The sequence below is a fragment of the Sitophilus oryzae genome, unplaced genomic scaffold (assembly GCF_002938485.1).
Source record: "Sitophilus oryzae breed Bouriz unplaced genomic scaffold, Soryzae_2.0 scaffold_2009_pilon_pilon, whole genome shotgun sequence".
In the NCBI taxonomy this organism is placed as follows: domain Eukaryota; kingdom Metazoa; phylum Arthropoda; class Insecta; order Coleoptera; family Curculionidae; genus Sitophilus; species Sitophilus oryzae.
The window spans coordinates 588,413-615,834 of NW_022146735.1; the positions used below are offsets into that span (position 1 = coordinate 588,413).

General features: G+C 31.6%; 1 protein-coding gene and 1 long non-coding RNA gene across 2 annotated transcripts in view; one reads left to right on the plus strand and one right to left on the minus strand.

The window, feature by feature from the left end:
- LOC115884056 (hemicentin-1-like) overlaps window positions 1–27,422 on the minus strand; it is a 372,498-nt gene that overhangs the window by 309,977 nt on the left and 35,099 nt on the right. The gene's annotated exons all lie outside the window — the stretch shown is intronic.
- LOC115884059 lies at window positions 5,264–6,047 on the plus strand. Its single transcript, XR_004050492.1, has 2 exons — window positions 5,264–5,452; window positions 5,571–6,047. It is a non-coding gene; the product is annotated as an uncharacterized LOC115884059 (long non-coding RNA).

Below are 27,422 nucleotides of genomic sequence, written 5' to 3' on the forward strand. Positions count from 1 at the left end.
TTGGTAATATTTGAGGGGTATTTTCATCTCGTTGGAATTTGACTTTCGAAAAATCCGTTTGCCAAAAATAAGCTTTTTGAGTCAAGCAGTTTAAGCAGAATCGTGGTTAATCAATTACTCAACATTTTGGAACACCCTGTATGATTTTCTAAAAAATTTCAAAATATGTAAAAAAACAAAATAAATTATGCCTGTTCGAGCGTTTTCCCGAAAGACTAACCGTTTTTTAAATAACAAATATTGTAATATTTGAGGGGCGTTTTCACCCTCTTGAAATTTGAGATTCGAGAAACCCCTCCTTATCGAACCTCTACACCCCACAGTCAAATCTTTTACCAAAAATCAGCTTTAAACGTCCAGCAGTTTAAGCAGAATCGTGATTATTCAATAGTCATATTTTATGAAACACCCTGTATAAATTTTTAAAAAATCCTAAAATATGTAAAACAACAAAATAAAATATACGTGTTTAAGATAAAACAACAAAATAAAATATACGTGTTTAAGAGTTTTATCGAAAAACTCACAGGTTTTTAAATAAACAATATTCTAATATTTGAGGGGTGGTTTCACCCCTTTAGAATTTGAGTTTCAAAGAATCTCTTCTTATCGAACCTCTACACCCTAAAATCAATGCGTTTTCCAAAAATTAGCTTTTTACGTCAAGCGCTTTAAGCAGGATCGTGATTAATCAATGACCAGATTTATCGAAACTCCCTGTATACATTTTTAAAAAATCTTAAAATTTGTAAAAAAACGAAATAAAATATACGTGTTTAAACGTTTTTTTGGAAACTTGGCCGTTTTTTAAATATAAAATATTGTAATATTTGAGGGGTGGTTTCATCCCCTTGGAACTGGAATTTCGAAAAATCCCTTCTTATCGAACCTCTACACCCTAGAATCAATCTGTATGCCAAAATTGAGCTTCTCACGTTGAGTGGTTTGAGCAGGATCGTGATTAATCAGTGTGTCAGTCACTTTAAAGGTGCGTATTCATTTCCGAACGAACGAACGAATGTTTATTCGTTCGTTCGGTAGTAATATGGACGGGACCGGATTTTAGAACCAAACCTTAACACCTTAACCCATTCGTTTGCGAACGCCTTTGATGTACCGACTCGAAACGGATGGCCGAGCGAACGAACAAACGAACGACCGCATGCGTTCGGTCCACCGTCCAAATATACCGAATTCCATTCGTTCGCTCGCTGGTTCGTTCGTTCGTTCGGATAATGAATACGCACCTTAAGGTACAGGGACATCATTTTAAGTGTCTCACTCGATTTATAATTTTCCTGTTTGGTATTTAAAGATAGTAGAGAAATTTTCTACTGTAATTTTTCGCGAGGATGCCGATTCTCTACACCAAAATTTTTTAAAACGTCAATTTTGACAGATACGACGAACGAACAACATCTACCCATTCGTTTTCGAACTCCTTTGAAGTACCGACTCGAAACGGATGGTCGAGCAAACGAACGAACGAACGGCCGCATGCGTTTAGTTCCCCGTCCAAATATACCGAATCCCATTCGTTCGTTCGTTCGTTTGTTCGGATAGTGAATACGCACCTTTAAGGATTTTATAATATATATTAGTATAAATAACATGTGTATGGGGGTATTTAATAGATTTGAATTATGTTGTGAATAATTTCTAGTTTAAAACTAAATCTAAAGATAATCGTTTACTGTCCATTCGTGCCGCTGTTTTTGGTTCAGTATAACTTGGTGTGACAATAAGGGCCTTGTTGAGTGTACTAATATTTTCCAACCGTGCCTGGGCGAATATGTTAGCACACAATTGAACAATCAAAACCAAAGAATGGTATAAATCATAGTCTAAAGATATTGGCACCAACCATATCAACTTAGCCGAGTAGCCTCCCCAATCCAGGGACCTCAGGTGGGAACCTGCTAACTAACAAAACCTTCAGTTATAAATTTTAATGTTTTAAGTGTGTTAAACCTCAAACACTGTGTATGACACAGCATTAAGAACTATCGCTATTTTAAATAGAGGTTTTAGATTTTTGATATAAAATGTGTAAACACGGAATTGATGAATTACAATGAAATATCAATGTTGTGATGAATGAATATTCTTTCAATTCAGATGAATTCTGGAAGATTTTAATAAAACTGTTCATGTGGCATAATTTTACGCGTTAAAGTTTTTAGGCTTAAATAACAAAAAATTTCTTTCTAAACTGTGCATCTTAGTTTACCAGGTTTAGTATCTGCCTGATAATGGACAGCCATATGAAACTAAAGGCAGTGAAAATTCATTTTTTGAGAATATATTTTATTATACTTCTCATTGGTAAACTCCCTAATACAGATTTTTAATGGCAAAACCATTCAGTATGCAGGGTGTCCCAGAAATAAGTGCAAGTATTTTAAGGAGTGGTAGACTCCTTAATATACTTAATAAAATAAAAGAAACATATTTTCTCTTTATCGTTTTTCAAATAAGTCCAAAATAACGGAGTTATTTTACTTTGAGAATATATAAAAAAAATGATTTTTTGCTAAAATTTTGAGAACCACTGGATCTTTCCTTTTTTGTAAATTTAACCTAATACCTATGTATGTTGCCATATTATCAAGAAATTATGTTTTTTAAAAACTAAAAAAAAATTTTTTTTTCAATTTTTTTTTCGCGAAAAAAACCTCATAGGCGTGTTTCTGGGGTTGAACTATATATTACCAGTTAAAATACTTGCACTTATTTTTGGGACACACTGTATAATACAAATTGACGTTAGTGTTACTCTAAACAGAAACGTATAATGACGTCCTCTGTAGATTCTGGAAGTTGGTACAAAATAAAATTATATTAACTCCTTTAGTATACAGGGTGGTCCGAACTGTTTTCCGGAAACTTCGGCAACTTTTCGAAAACGGAAACTTCGGAAACTTCGGAAACTTTCCGGAAACTTCGGCTTCAATAATGACATGTATTTACTATTTCCATTCTAAATATCTTAATAACAGTTGCTCGTAGCGATTTTTACAAAGAGATATTTTTTACTTAAAAAATCACAGAGATGTATATTTTTTCGCTCGGTAGTTTTATACAGGTACGGACAAAAAGTTATTACGCTTCAAAACAGTTAAAACACGTGTAGGTGGCGCCCTCTACTAGTACGAGTCATATTGACCGTACGATATCGTAAAAACCGTAAAAAATCGAAATAAAAATGAAACTTCTACACCCTGTATCCCTGAAACTAATCATTTTAGGACATAATTTATACGAACTTTTATACTTATTTTTATCTACAGAATATACTGCCGAAGTTTCCGGAATACAGTTCGGACCACCCTGTATATTTGGCATTTGAGCCTTTTTCTGTCCATGATATTCGTAAAATTGGTCACCAGCACATTTCAAATACATCTATTTTTCGTATGTCTTCATCGTCCAAGAATAATAATTAATCATACTTAAATAATAATAATAATACTAGAATTAATTTAAATTTTAATTAAAATTAATTAGAAAGTAATCATCTAAACAAGTCGACGATTACAAAGCTGGAATATTTCTTTTTTAAGCAGGTGCTGGAAGCAGGACAAGGACCTCATTGTTATTTATTTTTGGAATTTAAATTCCTTGACGAATATAAAAATATAAAAGTCATTATGGGGATCGCAAATTACGAATTGTCATGAAAATTAATTAACGCCTCGGCCGTCTGCACGGCACAGCCCAACAATAGGATCGATTTTTCGATTTTCGTTTTTCCAGTTCTTCGCAGGATATTTCCAGCGATTTGTTTTATTCTATAACAATTTCCAGAAGCTATAGAGAGGGCGTCATTAAAGGTTTTTGTTTAGAGTGGGATAATGACGTTAATTATCATTGTATAGAGGGTGACTGTAGTTAAACGTAGGGATATACAGGGTGTTTAGGCTGAGCGTGCATTAGAAGTTTCTAGAGAACTACAGTATCTAGATCGGAGATCTTCTGCACATGTTTTACAACCCAACAAACATTTGAAGGTAAAATTACGTTAAATTAACCATCTGGACTATTATTGACCAACTGGAAATTGGTCGAAATTTCCAAGAATTGACGTTAAAATTCCAAAGTGGGGAATAAAGCTAAAGTAATTTGAAAGTTAAAAACAGGTTAACAGGTTATAATGTCTTGTATGAAATATGGGCTATGAAGTCAAAAATAACCGACCTGAGGTCATAACATGGCAAAATAGAGATAAATTTTACTAAAAATAGTCCTAATTTTTACTACCTATATTTTAACATGGAAGAGAAAAAAAAGAGTAAGGTAAAGTATTTTTCTTTTTAATATGTGTCTGTAAATGAATTTCCCAATAATGAACCAGGAAGACCAACAAGTGTAGTAATAACTGGCATGGTCGTTTGAACATTAATCCAATATGGATGAAATACCTACATATATGCACTTCCTAGTAAATGTAAATAAGTTATTGGTAAGAAGTGGATTACTGAATTCGCAAGATAATTATGTTTGCGGAGAAATGTTTTCTGTCAGACGTAAATATGATAGGCCCTAAAAAATTAAGCGCCATTAAAATTTTATGTATTTTCAATAATTAATTTTAGAATAAATCGTTACTTTCAAGGTTCTAACCTAACGTTTTTTCAGTTCCTTGGTTTAACTTCCTTGGTACACTTTTAATGTTCTTAATTAGTTAATTTAACTTGTGGTAGGTAGTGTTATTCATAAACGTCTGTTTATTTTTCTCAATAGTTTAGAACAATATCACAAAAAAATATTTTTTGAAAACAAATTGAATAAGAAAGTGGCCGCTAATGGTGTTTTTAACTATTCGTCTATGAAGTTAGGTTTTCCATAATTTTAAAACCTTAAAGTCCACTTTCTTTTTATCAGGTTAAGATTTCTTTAAATTAATAACCTCAAAGGTCAAGATTTCTGGCTTAAGGTATTTTTCGAGGTGCAAGTTAAAAAATGGGCTATATTAGGTCGAAGCTCATTTCTCGAAGTCTTGAATACATTGTTGGAGTATCGCCGATAAAACAGAAAACTTTTATTTTCTTTGAGTGACAGTTGACAATAATATTTTATGCTAAGTTCGGTAATTACATCTTCGAGCAATCCGATTAACTTTTCACAGTAATCATGTGTCCTAAAATGAGAATCTTTATTGAGAGTCACGTGACATGTCAAATTTTTATTCTTTTGCTGACCGATGCAATTACCGAACTGGCCTAAACTAAAACACTAACTAGAAAACAAAATTAGTTTTCTTTCTCGTACGGTTTAATGGCAATGGCCGTTGGTTTGGTAGTGGTTTTGTGTCGTTTTTGTATTATTTCTTTATTTTCTAATATTTCTTTAAGTGTTACTGGTTAATTTAATTGTGGTCTGTGAACTACACATATTTAAGTACTTTGTGGACAATTTATTATTTGCGTAGATCTCAGGAACTGGCAATTAAGTGAGTATAATTACTTATATAAATGTTCAGCCTAGAGAAACGTTTATCGGCATGTTTATACTAATTTTTAATAACTATTTTTTTTTGAAAAAAAAACAATAAGATTTAATATTTTTAGAATGCTGTGAACTCAGTATACAGTTACTACTTGTCAAAATAGCCTAGAAAAGGCTAAAAATTTGGAAAAATTATTAAATTTCATGCTTTCCCGAAGAATACCGAAATTACTCAAATATGGGTGCAGATTCAAAGGGTGTAGAGTTGTAGAGATGGAAAATGGAATGTAGAAACTTGTAGGATTTGTTCAGATCATTTTACCGATGACGATTATGAAAGAGATCTTCAAGTAAGAGGAATTATTAGGACTTGGAAACTAAGAAAAACATTAAAAGCAATTGGTAAATAATTCAAAGCTTTTTGGCTTTTTTGTAATATAATATTTTTAGTTACATAGGTATGAGTAGAATCTTATGTAAAAGTAAAAAACAGTCAGTCCACCTGACAAAATTGATCCATTGAGGCAAAAACGAGTTGAACAAAGAAGAACACAAGTGGCGGTGGAGGAATTACTAATGAAAAATTTCGAGGAAAGCAATGTAAATGTTGCCAAGGAACACAGTACCGTAGCATCTGGAGCTGTTATTACTTGTGTTGGTCATCCAATGTATGATGAATTATTGTTAAAATATAATGAATTGAAAACTATCCTATCTCTAAAGGAAGAATTATTGATGGCAGAGGACCAAAAAATTAAGAAATAACAAAAACAACTTTTAAAATCTCAACTACACTTGAAGCAGAAAAGTCCTATAAAACAGTAGAATACTAAGTCGGTTAGTTTATTTATAAATTTTAAATTCAACTTTTGTTCTAAATTTAAACTTTAAGTTTAAAGAAAATAAAAAAGAAATGCTAAGAATTTTTTTTTACAATGTAAATTATTTTTATTTATATACATATTTAGAAATTAATTATACAAACCATGTCGTAAAATTGGTATTTCTGAATTGTTTAAAACTGTTTGTACTAAATTTGCATATACATCATTTATATTACAAATAAATAATTTATTGCTTTGATTAGGTACTTTGATTTATTTATTTCAATAACTATACAAATTCATATATTACTAAATAAAAATGTAAGGGTATTGATAATAATTTCCAAATATTAAATTTTATTTATTGTATCTATTTTTATAAATATATACCAAAATATTTATGAAAAAGAAAATCAAGATTTATTCACGATAAGATCCTTTTACAAAATCTTCAAAATTAATTAACTTTTTACGTTTTAATACATTTACACATTTCATTTAAATTATATGAAAATAATTTAATTTTTTACATTTTAGAAAAAAATATAAATCATTACAAAATAATACCAATCTTTTTGTATTTTGCATTATTTTAAAGAGACGACAAAATACAAATTTAAACTGTTAGTACGAGAGAGACAAAATCCATATAACTTCTAGGCTAGACAAAGAGGAACTGGGTCTCGGGCGTCACGCGCTATGATTGGTTGGGCTTAGGTGAGGTAACCTTTAGAGTATAATAACCTTGATCAGTAACCAGATTTTAACAATGACAGCTAACTCCAACGTTGCTACTTTTCAGAGGCATAATTTTAGGTTATTATTAACTAGTTTACGACTTCATTTTTAGATTTCTCGCAGTTTATTCCCTACAAGAAATTTATTAAGTTAAGTATAAGTAAAATTCAACCAAATAGTGGTTAATTTTCCGTGGTCAATGGTTTTTTCTCCTTCCTATACTACTTGGGAACGCGATCAATCGATTAAAATACTTTCAATATGGCGGCACTTCCGGAAATTCAAAATATTGTAAAGGGTACCCCCGTTTTTTATTACATACTTAGATTCTCCGTAAAATTTTATGAATATTGATGTAAAACACTCTGTACCTAACATTAACCGTTTTTCAGAAAAAAAAAATTTTTAATTTTTGAACGAAAAAAAATACCTGTCAAAAAATATGTATAGCCTAAATCAAATATAGTGATTACCACAGTCACTGTGACATAAAGAGAAGACATGTGGCTATCTATTTCAAAAATAGAATTGTTTGAATGTCATAGAATAATGGCGGTAGCTGTCATGGAATTGAAGGATTAAAAAATTATCATAAATACCTACCTTGACTGTACAGGGTGGGTCAAATTCGACGCTTTTAAATGGAAACACCCTTTTCTATAGGAGATAGACAAAAACTAATATCGGTGTCTGGAACTTAATTTTTGTCAAAAACATGATGGTGAAAACCGCATATCGATATCTGTTACCGTTTCAGAGTTACGGGGTGTTTTTCAAAAATATGCATTTTTAACAAATCGCTGTAACTTTTTTGCTATGGAAAATTTTGTATTTTTATGAAAACATTTCCAAAGCACCTTTTTACGTAGAATTTAATTGTTTAAGTATAATTTTTTTAAAATTAATAATTTAAGAATTATCAACAGAAAATTTGATTTTTTATATGGGACGCTCTGTATATTTTTAATTTATTGAAAAGCATTTAAAATTACCTTTCCAAAAATATAACACACTTGATATCTTGCTTGATTCCTCTTCGAGATACAGAGTATATAAAAAATCGCCCGCTTTGAACGGCACCGGCTGTAATGCAAAAAATTCTAGCTGTGAGCATCAGTTAAAACGAAAATAATATTTGCTATGAGAGATGCAGAATTTTATAACAATTTAAAATATATTTAACCAACATCAACACAATTAAACTATATCTAATAACGATAAAAATTAATAGCAAACCAAGACATGAGATTTTGCTACCGTCTTCTGTTATGGACAGACGGGGCAGTTTTTGAACATTTCTCGCTGAATTCATTAACTCATAACTGCAAGTATTTCTAATTCTTGTCTAGATTATACGGAAGAATAAGGAACGTTTATTCTTCCGCAAATATATCCATAGGATTAGATCCATGGGCACTAAGTCAGGCGGCCTCCACGGCCAACGGCTGGGATCTTGGTTAGCTATTCAATTATTCTTGAAATTGGCTGCAAAAATTTGCTGATAACTTCAGCGTTCAGAGGCGGTGTGTTGTCTTGCTGGAAAAATATGTTGTCGAGATCCATTAAGGGCATTATCATCAATAAGGGGTCCAAAGCCTACTAGTTAAAAGTGGCGAACTTTTAAAAATTCTGTATTTCGAAGAGGATTATAACAAAATATCAAGTGTGCTATATTTTTGGAAAGGTAATTTTAAATTCTTTTCAGTTAATTAAAAATATAGAGGGTGTCCCAAATAAAAAATCAATTTTTCAGTTGATAACTCTTAAATTATTAATTTTAAAAAAATTATACTTAAACCATTAAATTCTACGTAAAAAGGTGCTTTGGAAATGTTTACATAGAAATACAAAATTTTTCATAGCAAAAAAGTTACAGCGATTTGTTAAAAATGTACATTTCTGAAAATCACCCCTTAACTCTGAAACGGTAACAGATATTGATGTGCGGTTTTCACCATCATGTTTTTGATGAAAATTGAGCTCCAGACACCGATATTAGTTTTCGTCTATCTCCTATAAAAAAGGGTGTTTTCATTTAAAACCGTCGAATTTGACCCACCCTGTACATGTTCCTATACCTAAAAATAAATCGTTTTTAAGTTCAAACTGAAATCACCGATCTAGATATTGTAGTTCCCTAGAAACTTCTAATGCACGCTCAGCCTGGGACACCCTGTAGAAGTTTTACAATAAGATAAGGATAGAATATTAGATTAAAAAGTTTTCTAAGAAACTGCCGAATTTCTTTCAATTGGCATTGTTTTATGACTTACATGAATTACACAACTAAGAATAGATGTATTTGAAATGTGCTGGTGAGAAATGTTACGAATATCATGGACAGAAAAAGGCTCAAATGCCAAATATATACTGAAGGAGTTAAAGCCACTTTTGCTTTTGATCAAATCGCTGTGAGAAACTATGAAGTTATAAAATGTTGTTTCGAAAGAGTTGAATATGCGGGAAAGTTGAATTATTGAATGTTATTGCACCCAACAATGCCTTAATTATGCTCTCCTTTACGTGCTAACATTTTTTCGGCAATTTTATTAACAATTGAACTTGTCACAACACAAAACGACGTCTAGTTCGAATTTTTTTTCACTTATTTTTTACTACCCGAAACACAAATCTCGTAGTACCTGAGTATTTTGTAGTTTCAATAACTGCACTAGCAAAAAACTTAAATATTATGACAAACGATTTCAATCTTTAATGCGATCAACATGAACTGTAACAGGAACGGCCGCGCCGCGCCGCGCGTCGATGTGAAATGCATACTGATAATTTCTGATTTCTGCCGTTGAAGCGCTGTGGTCGGAATTTGTTGAAATCAACTGAAATGCACCAAACCTATAGATACAGTAATTTCAACAAATGGCATAAACGGGACTTTTAGAACTAGGACTTTTCACGTAAAAAAGATAAATTTATATTAGTTTTATTTGTCCTTTCAAGGACAAGCTATAACTTCCTTGAGAAGTATTTTAGGGCATATATTCATAGTAATTATCATGACAGGAAGGACTTCACTCCACCAAAGTTAGATACACTATTTCTTTGACACCCTGTATATACCAATTACCAATTAATAAAAACTCCATATTTTAAAGATAACTAGAAAAAATAATATATGATTCATTGGAAAGCAAGGCAAACAGAGGTAAAAGTAGTTACGTAAGACGGCGGGCAGTACGAGAAGTGTGTTTTGTGGTTAACATGAGTTTTACGTTTTGTTTGTTTATTCTATGTTAAATAAGGGCCTCATGCCTTTGAGTTGTGTCTTGTAAGTTGCTGGAGGTGCTCGATTGCGATAAACAGGGTTATCCCAGAGCGATTGGAATGTGAAGTGTTTAGCGGCAGTTATGTGTTCGCGAGTGTGTCCGGGAAAGCCTTAACTTATTTCAGTGATACCTACTAGCTACTAATTGCCGAATTTGACTAATCAATAGATCCGAATAATAGTTTAAATGAGATGGAAGATATACAGGGAATTCGAATTGTATTCCAGAAACTTCGGTAACATATTCTGCACCTTAAAATAAGTAAAAAAGTATGTATAAATGTATGTCCTAAAATGCTTAGATTCGGAGATACAAGGTGTAAAATTTCATTTTTATTTCGATTTTTTTCAAATCATTTCTGATGTAACGTCAATATTTGGATGAAAATTGGTGTCTGGGAGTTTTTTGACATGAGAAATTTGGGATTTTGATGTCAATATGACTCCAACTTGTAGAGGGCGCCACCTACATATTTTTTTACTGGTTTGAAGAGTAATAAGTTTTCGTCCATACCTGTATAAAACTGCTGAGTAAAAAAATATACATTTACGACATTTTTTACGTAAAAAAGGTATCTTGGTGAAAATCGCGACGAGTAATGGTTCTCGAGATATTTGGAATCGAAATTATCAATACCTGTCACCATTGACATAAATTAAACATGTTGACTAAATAGTTATTAGACTGAAGTCAAATTTGATGTGGATCCAATATTCTAAACCAGAGATAGAGTACATCAAAAACATTCAGTAAAAATATTGCCGTCATATTTCTATTCCCATCAGAATTGTCCTCAATCTTTTCTATTTATATTTTGTTTGAACCCTTAGGGATAATAACAAAACCCAGATACGACTTATCCAATGGAAAATTTTCGGACTTTCCGAAAAACCAAGCTACTGGTTTACGTCGTACAATTCGAGCTAATTAGATTGCCAGCTCTGGTGGGAAAGAGAGGAATCTTTTTTCTCTCTGTTTTTCTGAATTTCCGGTATTCGCTAGGAAATAATTATTTATTCTCTCCAAACCAACACCCTGGAGATTGATATAGAAGAGAAAAGACACCAGGGAGAGTGGGAATTCTCTTTTTGTATTTCTGTAAAACCAAATTAATTTAATTAGTAACACAGTTTTGTTTAATACAAAAGGGTTGGTGAGGCTAAAATACTATGAAATAAAGTAAATAAATACAAAAAAAGACAATTAGTTAATTTAAAATATGTTTCTTTAACCAGATGTTTAAATATCGAAAAATCCAAGGAAGGTTATCCAGTATCCATGCTATAGCATTTAGTGAGTTTTTCTGAGTATGTATATTTTACGTTATTTCTTGTAAATTTTATAATTGGTTTTATGCAGTGTGTACAAATTTAGAAAGATACAGTGTCAGAAATTCAAATAGTGTGATTCTTGTGAAATATCAATTTCAGTAAATCTTATAGCTAGTTACTTGTCCGCGGATTTTACCTTTCGTTCGTTTCATTAGATAAATCCAATCTTAAAGACCAAGTCCGCGGACTTGGCCTCTGACAGGCTTAGTCCGCCAAAGGCTTTGCCTGCCAGCCTGCCAAAGACTTGGTCTTGCCCACAAACTCAAAGATTTCATGCGAAGGCTGGATCCGAAGACCAGACCCGCAGGCCTGGCCTTTCCGTGTTTGGGCAGCTAATGAAACTGTAAATAAACAGTCGGATTGTGTGAATTTTGCTTGCATATATTGAGTCAAAACAAATCAATATACATGGCTGGATTATATTTTATATACAGGGTGTGAGCCTATTAGTGCGAGGAAGTCCAATATCGTCGTTGTTGACGAAGGTACGAAATAAAATTATGCAGATGTTGCATGATTTATAATGGTGCATATGTATATTATTTTTCGTATTGACATAGAATTGAAAAATGAACATTTTTGGTAGCACTAAGTTCCTAGAATAAAAAAAAATGGGAATTTTGTTTATGTATAAACTTAAAGTATGTATGAGGATGTATTTCAAGAAAATATTTTAACTTATATAGGTTAGCTCAAAAAAGTGTGAGTGGATCGGGGTGATTTTTTTTTACATGGAACACGCTGTATATTATTGCATTTTTTGCTTCTTTTTTTATCACTTTACATAATCCATAAGTTATAATTAAATATATTTTGATAGTTTTAGAGATATTAATAAATTAATAAAAAATTAATATTTTTGAACCTTCACTAAAAAAATTATTATAAATACAATAACCGTCCTAAAATCAAAACTGTATTAGTTATTTACTTTAGATAGTCTATACTTACTTTGCTATAAATATCGCAATCTTAAATCATACATGTTCAAAATTCTACACCAAACTTTCTAAAGTATAAAATAATTTTTCTTCGTTTTTTCAAATGGAACACCCTGTATATCATCTTTTTATTAGACGTAGAATTAAGAAGTGAACATTTTTTGTATTTAAAGTATTTCAAAATTTTTAATGGTTTTGCAGATACACGCAGTATTATTTTCTATGGCTTTCTCAACGGTAAAATACTAGACAAAGTTCATTATGTGGCTTTGATAAAAATTTACTGTTGAAAAAGCCATATTATGTAATATAAACCGTGATTATGTTTATTTGAAAGCATTGTCGATGTAGATCGTAAAATTTTGTCACTAAAATACGCAACGGATAACGTCGTATAAATTTGCTACCTGCAATATATGTAGAAAATTCGCTAACATTAAAATCGAATTTCAATTTATTTCTTTTTTTTTGCCTTTACAATTTGTAGACAAAGGTAGAGTAAACAAACAAAAGAGAATACAAAACAAGTATACAAATTACATTGTCAGTCTTATTGTTTAAAATAAACATTTAAAAAATGTTTACAATGTCAAAGAATAAAAAAAATGAAAATAATACTCAAAAATATTTAGTAAGTTTATAGTAAATATAGTAATAGCAAATATTAGACCAGTGTTTACAATATCAAATTCGATTATCAAAATATAAGTCATTTACTGCGTAGAAAGCCTTGTCTAGTAAATAAGGTTTCAGTGCTTTACGAAATGAAGAAAATGATGTTACGGATTTGATTTCAAATGGCAGGTGATTGTGCATTTTTTTCGAGTTGTATGGTATTGAATTTTTAACTAAAGCCCCATACTCACACTTCGCTACTTCACTTCGTTCCTTCCTCGCGTCCCTTCGTCCAAAAATCATATATTTACTATGGGAAAATGTCGATTTTATGCGACTGTGTGTTCCTTCCTCCTTCGTCAAAACGCTACTTCGTCCATTTACTTCCTCGAAACGCTCCTTCCACGTATTGTCGGTTTTTGGAGAAAGTAGCACAGTATATTTGGAAAGGAATTATCACGAACACAAAAAAATATTAAAATATTTAAAATATTTAAATCGATCTTGGATTTCATTCGTAGTTGATTTCTTGATTTGGCAGTACGTCTGTACAGGGTGTCCCATTTTCGTGTGTTTTGCAGGGTTTCTCGTTTATGAGTCGAAATACAAAGATGCGGTTTTCACATTACGCTGTTACTTTTTTATGAAACTAAAGATGCTACATACAGATATGTCCTAGCTCTCTTACTTCCTAAAATACAGGGCGAATCTGAAATTAATGCAGTTTTCGATCCCCTTTGTATCATAACTTATTGAAAAGGTGAAAACGGTCTCCCGTACAGTTTTTCACGTAGAATGCATTGACGTAACTCTGACGTCTTTTTTTAAATTGACTAAAACTTATATGTTTTTTAAATACGATATTTTGTATATTATTTTATTTTCCTTGTTATGAGCTTTCTAAAATACTTATTTTCATAAACGGGGTAAAAATACTTTATTTAACTTTATTACATAGTCGGTCGGTTTAAATTAGGTAATCAAAACAATCAACTAATTTATTCGACGTAAAATGTTGGTTATTGGCATGTTATTTAAAAGCAGCACAAGTTCAGTTTCCGTGTAGTTTATCAAAATATCACGATGCAAAGCAAAATTATCTGGTAAAATTAAGTTAAATAAAATAAGAGCCGTTTAGCAGTTTAGCAGTATCTAAATAAATAAATATAGAGTATATTATAATTTTCGAAAGCTCTCGTTAATCAAAGATTAACAAGGCAAATAAAATAAAAAATAATATATATAGAGTGTCCTGTTTAACTAGAAAACTGCGGATACCGGATGTACACACTCAAGTGAGTTCCAGGATCGAATGTGAAATGACAAAAATCCAAAATGAAAAACAACTGGATATAATGGAAACCTGGAATAGGATAAAAACCTCCATAACTCTTATTCAGGAAAATGACATTGGCCACCTTGAAACTAATGTGAAAAAAGAATGGATGACTCCTGAAATCCTAGAACTCATCAATGAAAGGAGAACCCATAAGGCAAATCCAGCATTATATGCTGAACTAAACAAAAGGATTAGAAGAAAATGCAGAGATGCAAAGGAACAGTGGATGGCCGAGAAGTGTAGTGAAATCAAAAATCTTCAAGAAAAATACGACACATTCAATTTACACAAGAAGGTGAAAGAAATGGTAAACTGTAACAAGAAACGTTCCACAGCTATCTTACGGGACCAAAATAATGACATCATCTTAGGAATAGAGAATAAACTACAACGATGGAAGGAATACGTAGAAGAACTATTTAATTATAGCAGACCGAAAGCGGATGAAAACATGAACGAAAAAGGACCTGAAATTACCAAAGACGAACTAATTCAATAAGATCCCAAAAAGACGGAAAAGCAACTGGCCCAGACAATATTCATGCCGAAGTTATAAAACTGATGGCTGAACAGGACGGAAGGGGGTTGCAACCGCTGGTATTCATATTCAATACAATCTACCGTACAGGGACTATCCCAACGGATTGGCTACGCTCGACATTTATTACCCTTCCAAAGAAAACCCACGCTTCGAACTGCGATGAATACCGCATGATAATTCTGATGTCCCATGTCCTCAAAATATTTCTCAGAATAATTCACACCAGAATTTATAAAAGATGCGAATACCAACTAGACGAAACTCAATTTGGATTTCGCAGTGGCCTAGGTACTCGTGAGGCGTTATTCGGATTAAACGTTATCACTCAGCGTTGCAGAGACATGAATGTCAATGTAATCGCTTGTTTTATAGATTATAGAAAAGCCTTTGACTGCGTTAACCATCAAAAACTTATAGAAGTCCTCAAAACAACAGGAATAGATAGAGAAGAAATTCGATTGATTACAAATCTCTACTGGCAGCAAAACGCAGTGGTTAAAATTGAAGGGACATCGTCAGAAGAAATCACGATTAAACGAGGTGTAAGACAGGGCTGTGTGCTGTCACCGCTCTTATTTAATATATATTCAGAGGCTATCTTCAAAGAAGCTCTAGAAGGAATCGAATGTGGAATTAAGATTAACGGGAAAGTGATCAATAATATCAGGTATGCCGACGATACAGTTGTGCTGGCCGAGAATGAACAAGATTTGCAGAGGCTAATGAATGAATTAGTTCGGCATAGTGAAAACTGCGGTCTCCTCATAAATACCACAAAACGAAGGTTCTTGCATTCACCAAAACACCTGTGCAGATTCACCTGGATATCAACGGTGACCCAGTAGAGCAAGTGTCTTCATACAAGTATTTGGGGTGTATTGTAAATGATCAATGCGACCCGAAGAAAGAAATTAGAAGCCGCATAGAACAGGCTGCCAACCTTCGAAAGGAGACGGTGTCGTAAGAAGAAGAAGTCCTGTTTAAAAAAAAGAACATAAGTTTGAGTCATTTTTCGAAATAGACAGCTCCCAACGAAGAACCACTTTCGTCACTGCCATTCTACCTGAAAAACGAGACACGGGTGGTGGGTAAGTACTCAATAGGTAGAACAAAAAAATCCCAGGGGTATCCGGTATATACCTGTACATTTAGATGAACAGTCTAATTTTATAAAGGTACTTTTCAACGACCACATAGTAAATACCCGATATAATACCAGTAATGTCAGGAATACGTATATTCACAATATTTCTATATATATATATATATATATATAAGAATAATATATATATATATATATATATATATATATATATATATATATATATATATATATATATATATATATATATATATATATATATATATATATATATATATATATATATATATATATATATATTGTATTGATATTATATATTGGTATATTTTTATTCCCGGTATTATACCGGGTATTTACTATGCCGTCGTCGGAAACTCCTTTTATTAAAATTAGATGTTCATCTAAATCTACAGGTATATACATATATACTCCAGATTTTTATTTATCACCCTCAAATTGGGTACTTACCCACCGCCCATCACTGACCCTTTTCACCTTTTCGATAAATTATAAGATAATCAAGATACAAAGGTTATCGAAAAATGCAAAAATTTCTACTAATTAAAAATAAAGTAAAAGAGAAAGAAAGAAATAAGCTTTTGAACTAAGAAGGCTAGGATAAATACATATTTATCCTAGCCTTCTTAGTTCAAAGTTAATTCTTATTTCTTATGTAGCATATTTAGTTTCATAATAAGTAGAACAATAATGTGAAAACAGCACCTTTCTATCTCTACTCATAAACCAGAAACCCCATAAAACACACACAAATGGGACATCCTGTACATCTAGCAATCGCCAGTCGATATAAAAATAATTCACACACAATAGTCTAAAAAATGGAAGAAAAAAACAATATTGTCTTCATATTTGTGAAAAAATGCATGTCCATATTTATGTAATTGTAGCGACAAAAATATAAAAATAGAAATAATGTGCATGATGCCTTTACAAAAATATCTGAAGAAATGGGGATTGACATCATTAACGTTTAATTAGTATGTCATATTTCATGGTTTCGATATAAATTACATAATAAACTTTACTCTGTTGTTGACTCGCCTTGTACATTCATACTGATATACCTTGTACATGATACTGAAATATTCGGATTTATTAAAAAAAAATATATTATTAAAATTCAATTTTTATTTTTGACACGACAAAGAATTGCAGTTTTATAAAATAAAAATTATGCGCCTTTCGGATTTTTTAAAAATTTTAGAGGTTACTAGATATTTCGTATTAAACATGTAGCTGCTATATTAAAAATATTTTGTGATGTGTTGTTGCATAACTGACTAATTTCCAAGCATCGAATGGACGAAGGAAGGAAGTGAAGGGACGAAGGAAAGCGAGGAAGTAACGCGAGGAAGTAACGCGAGGAAGTAACGCGAGGAAGTAAGGCGAGGAAGGAGCGAAGTGTGAGTATGGGGCTTAACTCTGAGCGTGGCGTAAGTAGATAAAGATCTTGCTCCGCGTTCCTGCGTGGATAAGTGTGAGATGGCCTTTCTTGAGAAGCTGATACATGCTTACGTATTAGGCAAACGGATTCAAATATTAATAAGGAAGGAAGAATTAATATTTTTAATTTTTTTAAAAAGTCCTGGCAATGAGTTCTGCTGTTTAGTCCCAGTGAATATCGAACAACATAACCTAACAGAATGGAAGGCCATATCTGAGGTGCGACTCAAAAAGTGCATAATAAACAGTTCTGCCACTGACAAGTTAAGCTCCTTAGAAACAGATCTTAATGCAAAACAGGCAGAGCTTAACTTTTTCGATATAATCGAGCGATGTCGGCTATTTCAATAATCGAGAACTCGAGCGAATTTTCGCTCGAGTTATCCCATCACTAATATGAACTATAGTTTTACCACAGATAGCACTATCTGCGGTTTTACTTTATTTCTACACCTATGCTATCAAAATTAAAAAACAAACAAATCCAGAACAAACGTTAGTCTCTCTCTGTAAAACAAGAAAAAAATCTATTTACGTCATATTGTCCTACGTAATTAGTTTGTACTCCTTTCGAGAGAACAAGAGAAAACATTTTTTTCCGTTCTATTTGAAGTTCCGAGCGATTCCAGTACGAAAATAATTATTTATCCTTTCGTAGCGTATCCCCCGGAGCGGAATATGGGAGAAAAGGGAGTCCGGGAAGACCCGGAGTTCTCTCTCTGTTCAAACCGGACCGATTTAATTACTGGGACAATTCCGGGCACCAGTGGCGGCGGTGGTGAAGGGGTGTGGGCGAAAAAGAGGGTATATAACATCGTGGTAATAAAATCTTCCAGGGCTCAAGGTGATATAATTACAGGAAGACAAAAAAAGAGGTTTTGTCGATATTATCCCAAATAACGTTGGCATCAAATAGTATTTTTTATTTATTGAAATATTGGAAATTAAAATCAACTATTTTTTTAGGTACCTAATAATTATTTTTGTTTTTGTTTTAATTATTTTACATTGAATTACATTCAGTTTATAATCAGTAATTTTTAATTTTAACTTCACTAATATAGATAGATATACAGATTCCGACAATATTTCGTTGGGCATCTGTAGTTCCTAGAATAAAAAACTTGGGTATATGGTTTAAGTGCAAACCTATAGAATGTACTAGGATGTATTTCAGGAAAATATTTTAATTTCTATAAGGTGACTCAAAAAAGTGTGAGTGTATCGGGGTGATTCTTTTTAAATGGAACACCCTGTATATTATTGCATTTTTGGCTTCTTTTTAGATCACTTTATATAATCCTAATATACTAGTAAATATATTTCTATAGTTTCAGAGATATTAATAAATAAATAAAAAATATATATTTTTCAGCCTTTAAAAAAAATATTAAAAATACAAGAAATGTCTTGAAATCAAAAATATATTAGGTATTTACTTTAAATGGTCTATACTTACTTTGCTATAAATATTGTAACTGTAAATCATACAGGGTGTTCAAAATTCCACGCCAAACTTTCTAAAACATGAAATATTTATTTAACCTAAAATATATAATCAAGCGTGTTTTTATCAGAATTATTAAATGATTAAGTAGAAATATGTAGTTAATATTTATTAACTTCGTATAAGGTGTTATATTTTAATATAATTATGGATTTAATAATTATCTTAAGTTTAAATTGTGGTAAACTTGTATGAGTTTCAATCATTTATATTTAAAATCATAGGGAAGGCAATATAGATTTTAGGCAGGAGAACTCAAGGGAAGGACTGTGTAATTAATAATTAAGACTTTACAATTTTTTTACTTGCAATTTTTCTTGTCGTTCACGTTGCACGTTGACTCTTCGTTGTGTCACATACAATCTGAATTTCGGATATGATGCAGAACTGATAAATTGGACCAAATATATTAATTGCAAAGTATCGAAAGAAATAATTTTGTTAACTTTGCAAACATTTAAGGCATGCAATAATTTAAAAAAAATTTGACGTGAGATTTCTTTATAATCCTTGGAAGTCTCGGATGATAAATATTTGAATTATTATGGGTCTGTTTTGTTTAAAAAGCTAACAAATAATTTCAAAAACTCAACTATCAAAATATAATGGTAGAAATTTTTTAAAATCATGCATAGGTATAATGTTCTATATTAATTGGACATACTGAATGTAAACTAGGTATAGTTGCTGCAATCGATAATATATTTTGTTGCTTTTTCATATCACACAACATTTTCATCATAACAAAAAACCGTCAATACCGCTACTCATATTATGGCTCGTATTATGGGCACCTATGTACACTTAAATCTCATAACGATGTTTAAAAATACATAGGTATACATACTATGAGTAGTGGTTGTGACGGTTTTTTATTAGGTATGATGAAAAGACGCTGCAAACTAAATTATCATGGAACTATATTTTAATTTATCTTTATCTACAGTAACTATTACTTATTTTTTGTACGGCGAATTTAAATTTATGGGCCATCCATAAATTTACACCGTAAGTTCGAATATTGATTAAACTTAGGAATACCCAGGCAATAGCCCGAAATATGCAAAAGAGGGAGTGAGTTTAGGTTAGATTAAAATTAGGTTTTTGTTGGTTTTGCATTAATAAAAATATAGACCTAATCTAAACTTCACCTAAACTGACCTTTTTTTGACTATTTCGGGCTCCTACGTGGGTAACCTACGTTTAACCAATATTCGGGCTTTTACGGTAACATAATACTCATTCTGATTGATTTAGTTTGTTTTTTTCTCCATAACGAAACTGTGGGTTTGAGGTGTTACTGCAAATTGATGCCATTAATTCTATATATATATATATATATATATATACATACCTCACATTTCTATAGTGTCGTGACCGTGGTCGTGACCATTCATGAATCCGCACACGTTCATCTCCATCATTAATATTTTCCTTCAAAATTATTCACTTTTATAAAAAGCCATCACGATAAGAATCAAATATCAAAATTATTTAACGTTGCGAACGGTTCACTTGTTCACTATACGTATCTGGAATATATTTACGAATGGCAATTAGGCGATACGTTAGACTGGCGGAGTGCTGACGTCACGAATGTCAAATTGCTTTCCAAACAAGGTTTAGTTCTTTTATATTTTTATTGCGCTCTTCCAAATGACGTCACAAGTTATAAAATGAAAAAAAAAAACAGGTGATCACCGCCGACTTTTGTGTCTGGTATTTTCAATACTCCTACGATGGTTGCGCATGTTGCAAAATCTGTGAATTTTTTTTAATTTTTACATATTTTTACATATTTATTTTTACTTTTTTAATACAATTTTTAGTAATGTGTTTCTTCATTTTTTTCTAAATTACTTATACGCGCATCCAAAATTTCAGTTGAATCGGAAAAAAAGTTTATAATAATATAGTGTCTAATGTTGTATCGATAATGAATGGTACGGAACCCTTCGTGCGCAAGTCCGACTCGCACTTGACCAATTTTTTAAACTAGTGACATCAATATTATTTACTGTCATATTGACATTGCCATGCATGGTGTTATCTGAACAAAGGTATTAAGGTAATTGATTTTTAGGATAGGTATATAGTTAAGTACAATAATTTTTAAAATTCATTGTGTGTTTTTATAGTTAGACGTAGATAAAATATTGTACAATACACGCGAGTTAACTCCATATTAAGATACTTGTTATGCAACTTTCACACGCGTATCTTAATGATGCTGTTAACTCACTTGTATCGTAAATATCTATTATAATATTCATCTAAAGATTTTATTAGGCACGCATTTTTTCATGGGTCAATTATTATAATTTTATAATTTTTTTGAGTGTACATATTCTCATCTTTCTCATATTTCTATCTACTGGATTCGCTTGATGCGAAGAAATAATTTTATTCAGTTTTGAAAACTCTGAAAACTCACGGAAAACGAAATAAAAAAAGGTTTTTATCTCTGCCTCGAAAACCGTACAATCTAATTACGTCAGAAATATGACATAAACAAGTCTACTCGTTTTATAAAAAGTCTCAAATTTCTTTTTGAATAATTTTTATTCCAGTTTCCTTTGATCTTCGGGGGAGTAAAACGAAGTAGTATTATAAAAAGGTAATAAATTTGCTAGGAATAGAATTTGGAAGTGTATTTTTGTACAACTGTCAGAAAGGGTGCGACTTTTGTGTAATAACAAAATAGTATAATATTTTATTAGGAGTAAAAATGATACTTTTTGTTTCGAAGCTGTACGGTTGACATTAGAGGCGACGAACAAAAAGTCATTTTTATTCCGAATAGAACATGCTATTTTTTTCAAAAGCCAAAAATATTTTTTAACCAATTTCATACGTTCCAAATAATATAAAAAGATTTAAAAGTAATACCTTGTATGTAATTATCTATCCAGAAACTTTGGTTACGCTCGTTGAATTTGACAATTTATGTCAGTTTAACAATATATTTTTTTATAGCTTCTATATGCTTAGGCCAAAAGTGCTTTACTTTTAAGGCGGACTCTCACGACTCGTGTACTTGGCAAGTACGCCAATATTTGCGTACTTGGCAAGTATACTATCTTTGTAAACAACATTTTTTGCAACAAACTGGGCACTCACGCGGCGCTACGAGTGTCAAGTAATTCCACAAGTAAACCGCTCACAAAACATGGCAAGTATATGCCAATAATGGCGGACTCTCACGACTCGTGTACTTGTACAAACATTGGTTATCGGCATATACATTGCCATGCCATGTGATCGGTTCACTTGCGCAACTATTTGTCACTTGAAGCGGCGCGTGAGCGCTGTGTTGGTTGCGAAAAATGTTGTTTACAAAGATAGCATACTTGCCAAATACGTAAATATTGGCGTACCTGTCAAGTACACTAGTCGTGAAAATCCGCCTTGACAAATATTTGTACAGGGTGGGTCAAATTCGACGCTTTTAAATGGAAACACCCTTTTCTATAGGAGATAGACAAAAACTAATATCGGTGTCTGGAGCTCAATTTTCATCAAAAACATGATGGTGAAAACCGCACATCGATATCTGTTGCCGTTTCGGAGTTACGGGGTGTTTTTCAAAAATGTGCATTTTTAACAAATCGCTCTAACTTTTTTGCTGTGAAAAATTTTGTATTTCTATGAAAACATTTCCAAAGCACCTTTTACGTAGAATTTAATGGTTTAAGTATAATTTTTTTAAAATTAATAATTTAAGAGTTATCAACAGAAAAATTGATTTTTTATTTGGGACACCCTATATATTTTTAATTAACTGAAAAGAATTTAAAATTACCTTTCCAAAAATATAGCACACTTGATATTTTGTTATAATATCCTTCAAAATACAGAATTTTTAAAAGTTCGCCACTTTTAACTAGTAGGCTTGACCCCTTATTGATGATATGCCCTTAATGGAACTCGAGAACATTATATTTCCAGCAAGACGACGCACCGCCTCTGAACGCTGAAGTTATCAGCAAATTTTTGCAGCCAATTTCAAGAATAATTGAATAGCTAACCAAGATCCCAGCCATTGGCCGTCGAGACCGCCTACCTTAGTGCCCATGGATCTAATCCTATGCACATATTTGCGGAAGAATGAAGGTTCCTTATTCTTCCATATAATCTAGACAAGAATTAAAAATACTTAGCTTTCACCCCCACCGAGTTAATGAATTCCGCAAGAAATGTTCAAAAACTGACCCGTCTGTCCATAACAGAAGACGGTCGATATGTCGAACACCTGTAGCAAAATCTCATGTCTTGGTTTGCTATTTATTTTTATTGTTATTAGATATAGTTCAAATGTGTTGATGTTGGTTAAATATATTATAAATTGTTATAAAATTCTGCATCTCTCATAGCAGATATTATTTTCGTTTTAATTGATGCTCACAGCTAGAATTTTTTTGCATTACAGCCTGTGCCGTTCAAAGCCTACTTATTTAAAGTGGGCGAATTTTTGTATACTCTATATCTCGAAGAGGAATCGAGCAAAATATCAAGTGTGTTATATTTTTGGAAAGGTAATTTTAAATTATTTTCAATAAATTAAAAATATACAGGGCGTCTCATATAAAAAATCAAATTTTCTGTTGATAATTCTTAAAGTATTAATTTTAAAAAAATTATACTTAAACCATTAAATTCTACGTAAAAAAGTGCGTTGGAAATGTTTTCATAAAAAAAAAATTCTCCATAGCAAAAAAGTTACAGCGATTTGTTAAAAATGCATATTTTTGAAAAACACCCCGTAACTCCGAAACGGTAACAGATATCGATATGCGGTTTTCACCATCATGTTTTTGACAAAAATTAAGCTCCAGACACCGATATTAGTTTTTGTCTATCTCCTATAGAAAAGGGTGTTTCCATTTAAAAGCGTCGAATTTGACCCACCCTGTACAAGTACACGAGTCCGCCTCAGACTCCGCCTTTATTCTTAGGCGTTAAAATGACTTTTTTATATTGTCAATCGCGTCGCAAAACTTAATACGTTTGTGAGGTTTGAAAAAAACTAATTTTGAATTATTGTATAGTAAGTCAAACCAAAAGTACGCGTGCTAATATAAAAAAGTGTTAAAAGCAGATCACTTTTAACACAACTGCTACAAACGAATCATAAAATAACATATTAAACACGGTAAGCATGAGTTAAACTGATGCTTTTACTCATGTTCATACAATGAAAATATTTTGTAAACAATATGCTCTTTGTACAAACTTACTTCTCAGTTGCAATAGGTTAAAGTTAATTAAACTAAGTATCCATATTTTAGTGCAAAACTACTTCAAAACGTGTCGGTTTGTAAAAATCACGGAACTTTTTCATAAGAACAACTGTGGTCAGTTATTAAACTTAGATGCACAGACTTGTAAAAGTTTAAGGAACTTTGTAAGTGTAAAACTTTTACAGCATCAGCTTCAATAGTTATAAAATTCGTTATCCTCTTATACATTCTTTTGAGAAGCAGTTAAAATAGAGTAGCATAATATTTTTAATAAAAATAAAATAAATTTAAAATGTGTTTTACCGTTTTTCGTAAAGAAGTCGGTACCAATAAAAAATGAAATACAATGGGAGACTCTCTTCCTCTCGGTCAAAATAAGAATTTTGTATTTTTTAATTGCCTATGAAAAATAATAGTGAAAAAAGGCAAGACCGCTGTAGTACGGCATGAAGGGTCTTGGCCTTTTTCCTTTTACCGAAGTTTTGCACTGATCAGTCTTGGTCTTGGTCTGGGTCTTTTTTGGAGATCTAACGCTAGTATTAATCTTGGTCTTGCTTTCTTAATATATTGGGTACAAAGTTTGAGGTTTGTATAATAAGGATTGTCTACTTATATTTTCTGTTTATAAGCAAAATTCTCTTTTTGAAGTGAAACTTCTTTACGCGGGTTGGGAGTAAAAATTCACACACGGAGGACAGTGTCATATTTATTTCAAACCAATACTCAACGAGAATATTCTTATAATTTAATAAAAATTACTGTAAATCACTATAAATAATGAATTGTTTGTAATTGAACTGTAATTTCTGTATTATTAATCGGGTAAATGATAGAGATAAACAATTGTGATTGATTAAAATTTTATTTTTAGATGAAACTTTTGCTAAAAACATTCTGAGAATTCGAATAATGAATTGAATGACAAGACAAGTGACATCTGTCTAAAAAAAACAGCGATTTCGAGTGAAAATTTTGTTATGTAAAATTTAGAGTGACAATTTTGATTACGCAAAAGAAATACATATTCTATGAGTTTACTGGTTGCCTAACGATTAACATTAATTTTAAAAATAAATCCTCAACATGAATAATGAACAAAACATTTAGACAAAAACAGACCACAGACACAAAACAAATTGTTGGTTAGTAGCATTTAGTAGTAGCCTTGTAGTAGGTAATTAGAGATTTAGATGTAGCTTTGAATAAGAAGGCTAAGGAAGGAGCATAATGCTATCCATGTATTTGCCATGTATTCATGCATGGTGGGCGGAAAAGGCACCATAAAAGCTCTCTAGGGTGGGGATTCTTGACAGTTCTGTTTGACGATTCATTTGACACATTTGAATTTGATTTGAAATTTTGTGGATTTGTCAGTCTTTATGGAGCTTATTTTGTGTTATTTATTATTTATTCTACTACTGATAGTTGTATAAAGGTAGTAAATGTAGATGGAAATTGTGGCAGAACTTAAATTAACAGTGACACTATCGCGATTAATAGTTGGTTGTGTAGCGTGCGGTAGATCTCGGCAAAAATTGAGTGAAATAATGGAACAACTTTTCGCTAGTAAGTGACTATATAATATACATACGTGTAGTAAACCGATCATTTATGAAATTCACTTAAATTAACTAAATTATATATTTTTCTTGCATTTTAGCTTTTATTTATTACTTGTCAAAGATTAGATGTCAAAGAATTTAGATACGTTAATTTGACTTACCTGCTTCAGTAACGTATCGAATGTTTGTGTTAATAAATACTTATTATAACTTATCTATTTTTATTAGAATTATATATTTTTATAACAATTTTAATAACTACCAACATTTATTCACAACATAAAATAAAACAAAAAATTATTGAGTCTACCCCATATCTACCGTACATCATAGTTTTATATTTTTTAAATAAAATTAGAACGACACTGATAAACCGGAATTTAAGTCGGCCATATTTGAGGCCCATCGCGGTGTACCTAAGATTTTTGATATGCTCCTTCCTTAGTCTTCTTATTCAAAGAGATGTAGTAATATTTTGGTTTAATAGCCACAGCTGCCAGGGCTATCCGGCCGGTTGAATTATGGTATTTAATAAAAATTAAAAAACATTATAAAATTATAAAGCTAGAATAGAATAGTGTTTTATATTAAATCTACTTTTTTTGAAGTTTATAAAAAGCATTCATAAAAAATATATATTGAGATGAACCGCCTATTTAAAAATAGACATACTTCTTTAAATCTAAAATATTAAATTTTAAGACACTCTGTATACATAAATAAAATTATTGATTTTTAAAATATTATTCGCAAAAGTAGGGAGAGGGAAATCAGGCGACGACCAGAGATAATAATTGTAAGATTTATTAGCTTTTAGACTACCATTCGAGACGCATTGATGTTATTTTTGTTTCTTGTGTTTTGTGACAAAGAATTTTATTAAAGGTAAAGTAAATATTTTCTCATTTTTTAACTAATGTTAACTAAAGCACAGTCCAGTCGAGTCGTGGCGATGTTTTTGGTTCAGTATAACAATAAGGGCCTTGTTGAATTTACTAATATTTCTCGACCGTGACTGGACAAGTATCTTACCTCGCAGAGGGCAACTAAAAACAATAAATATAATATTAAGATATTTACACCAAACATTAGATTAGCTTCGAGATCCGAAACCAGGATCTTAGTACCTGCGGACAGCGGCCTGCTAACTAACCAAATCTCTTCAGTTTTGCATGATAAAAATGTGGCATGTTTTGAATGTATGAAACTGCAAACCTTGGTATGAAGACAGTTTCTATATTATTTTTTTTTCTTTTATTAAAGTTCAGGACAGCATAGTTAGATTCTCTGGAATAGTGATCATGGTTTTCTCTGCCGTGCTCTTTTACATGTGAATTCAAGGCAGAGTACGGCACTCCTTTCATTTCATTTAATAAAATAAGTAGGGCTATTTACAAATTTAGCGTTTTATTTACACATCCTATTCTCCTGAAATTTCCCAAAATATTGCTTCTGTCGAAGCGTATCCGAGGTAATCACAATAAAA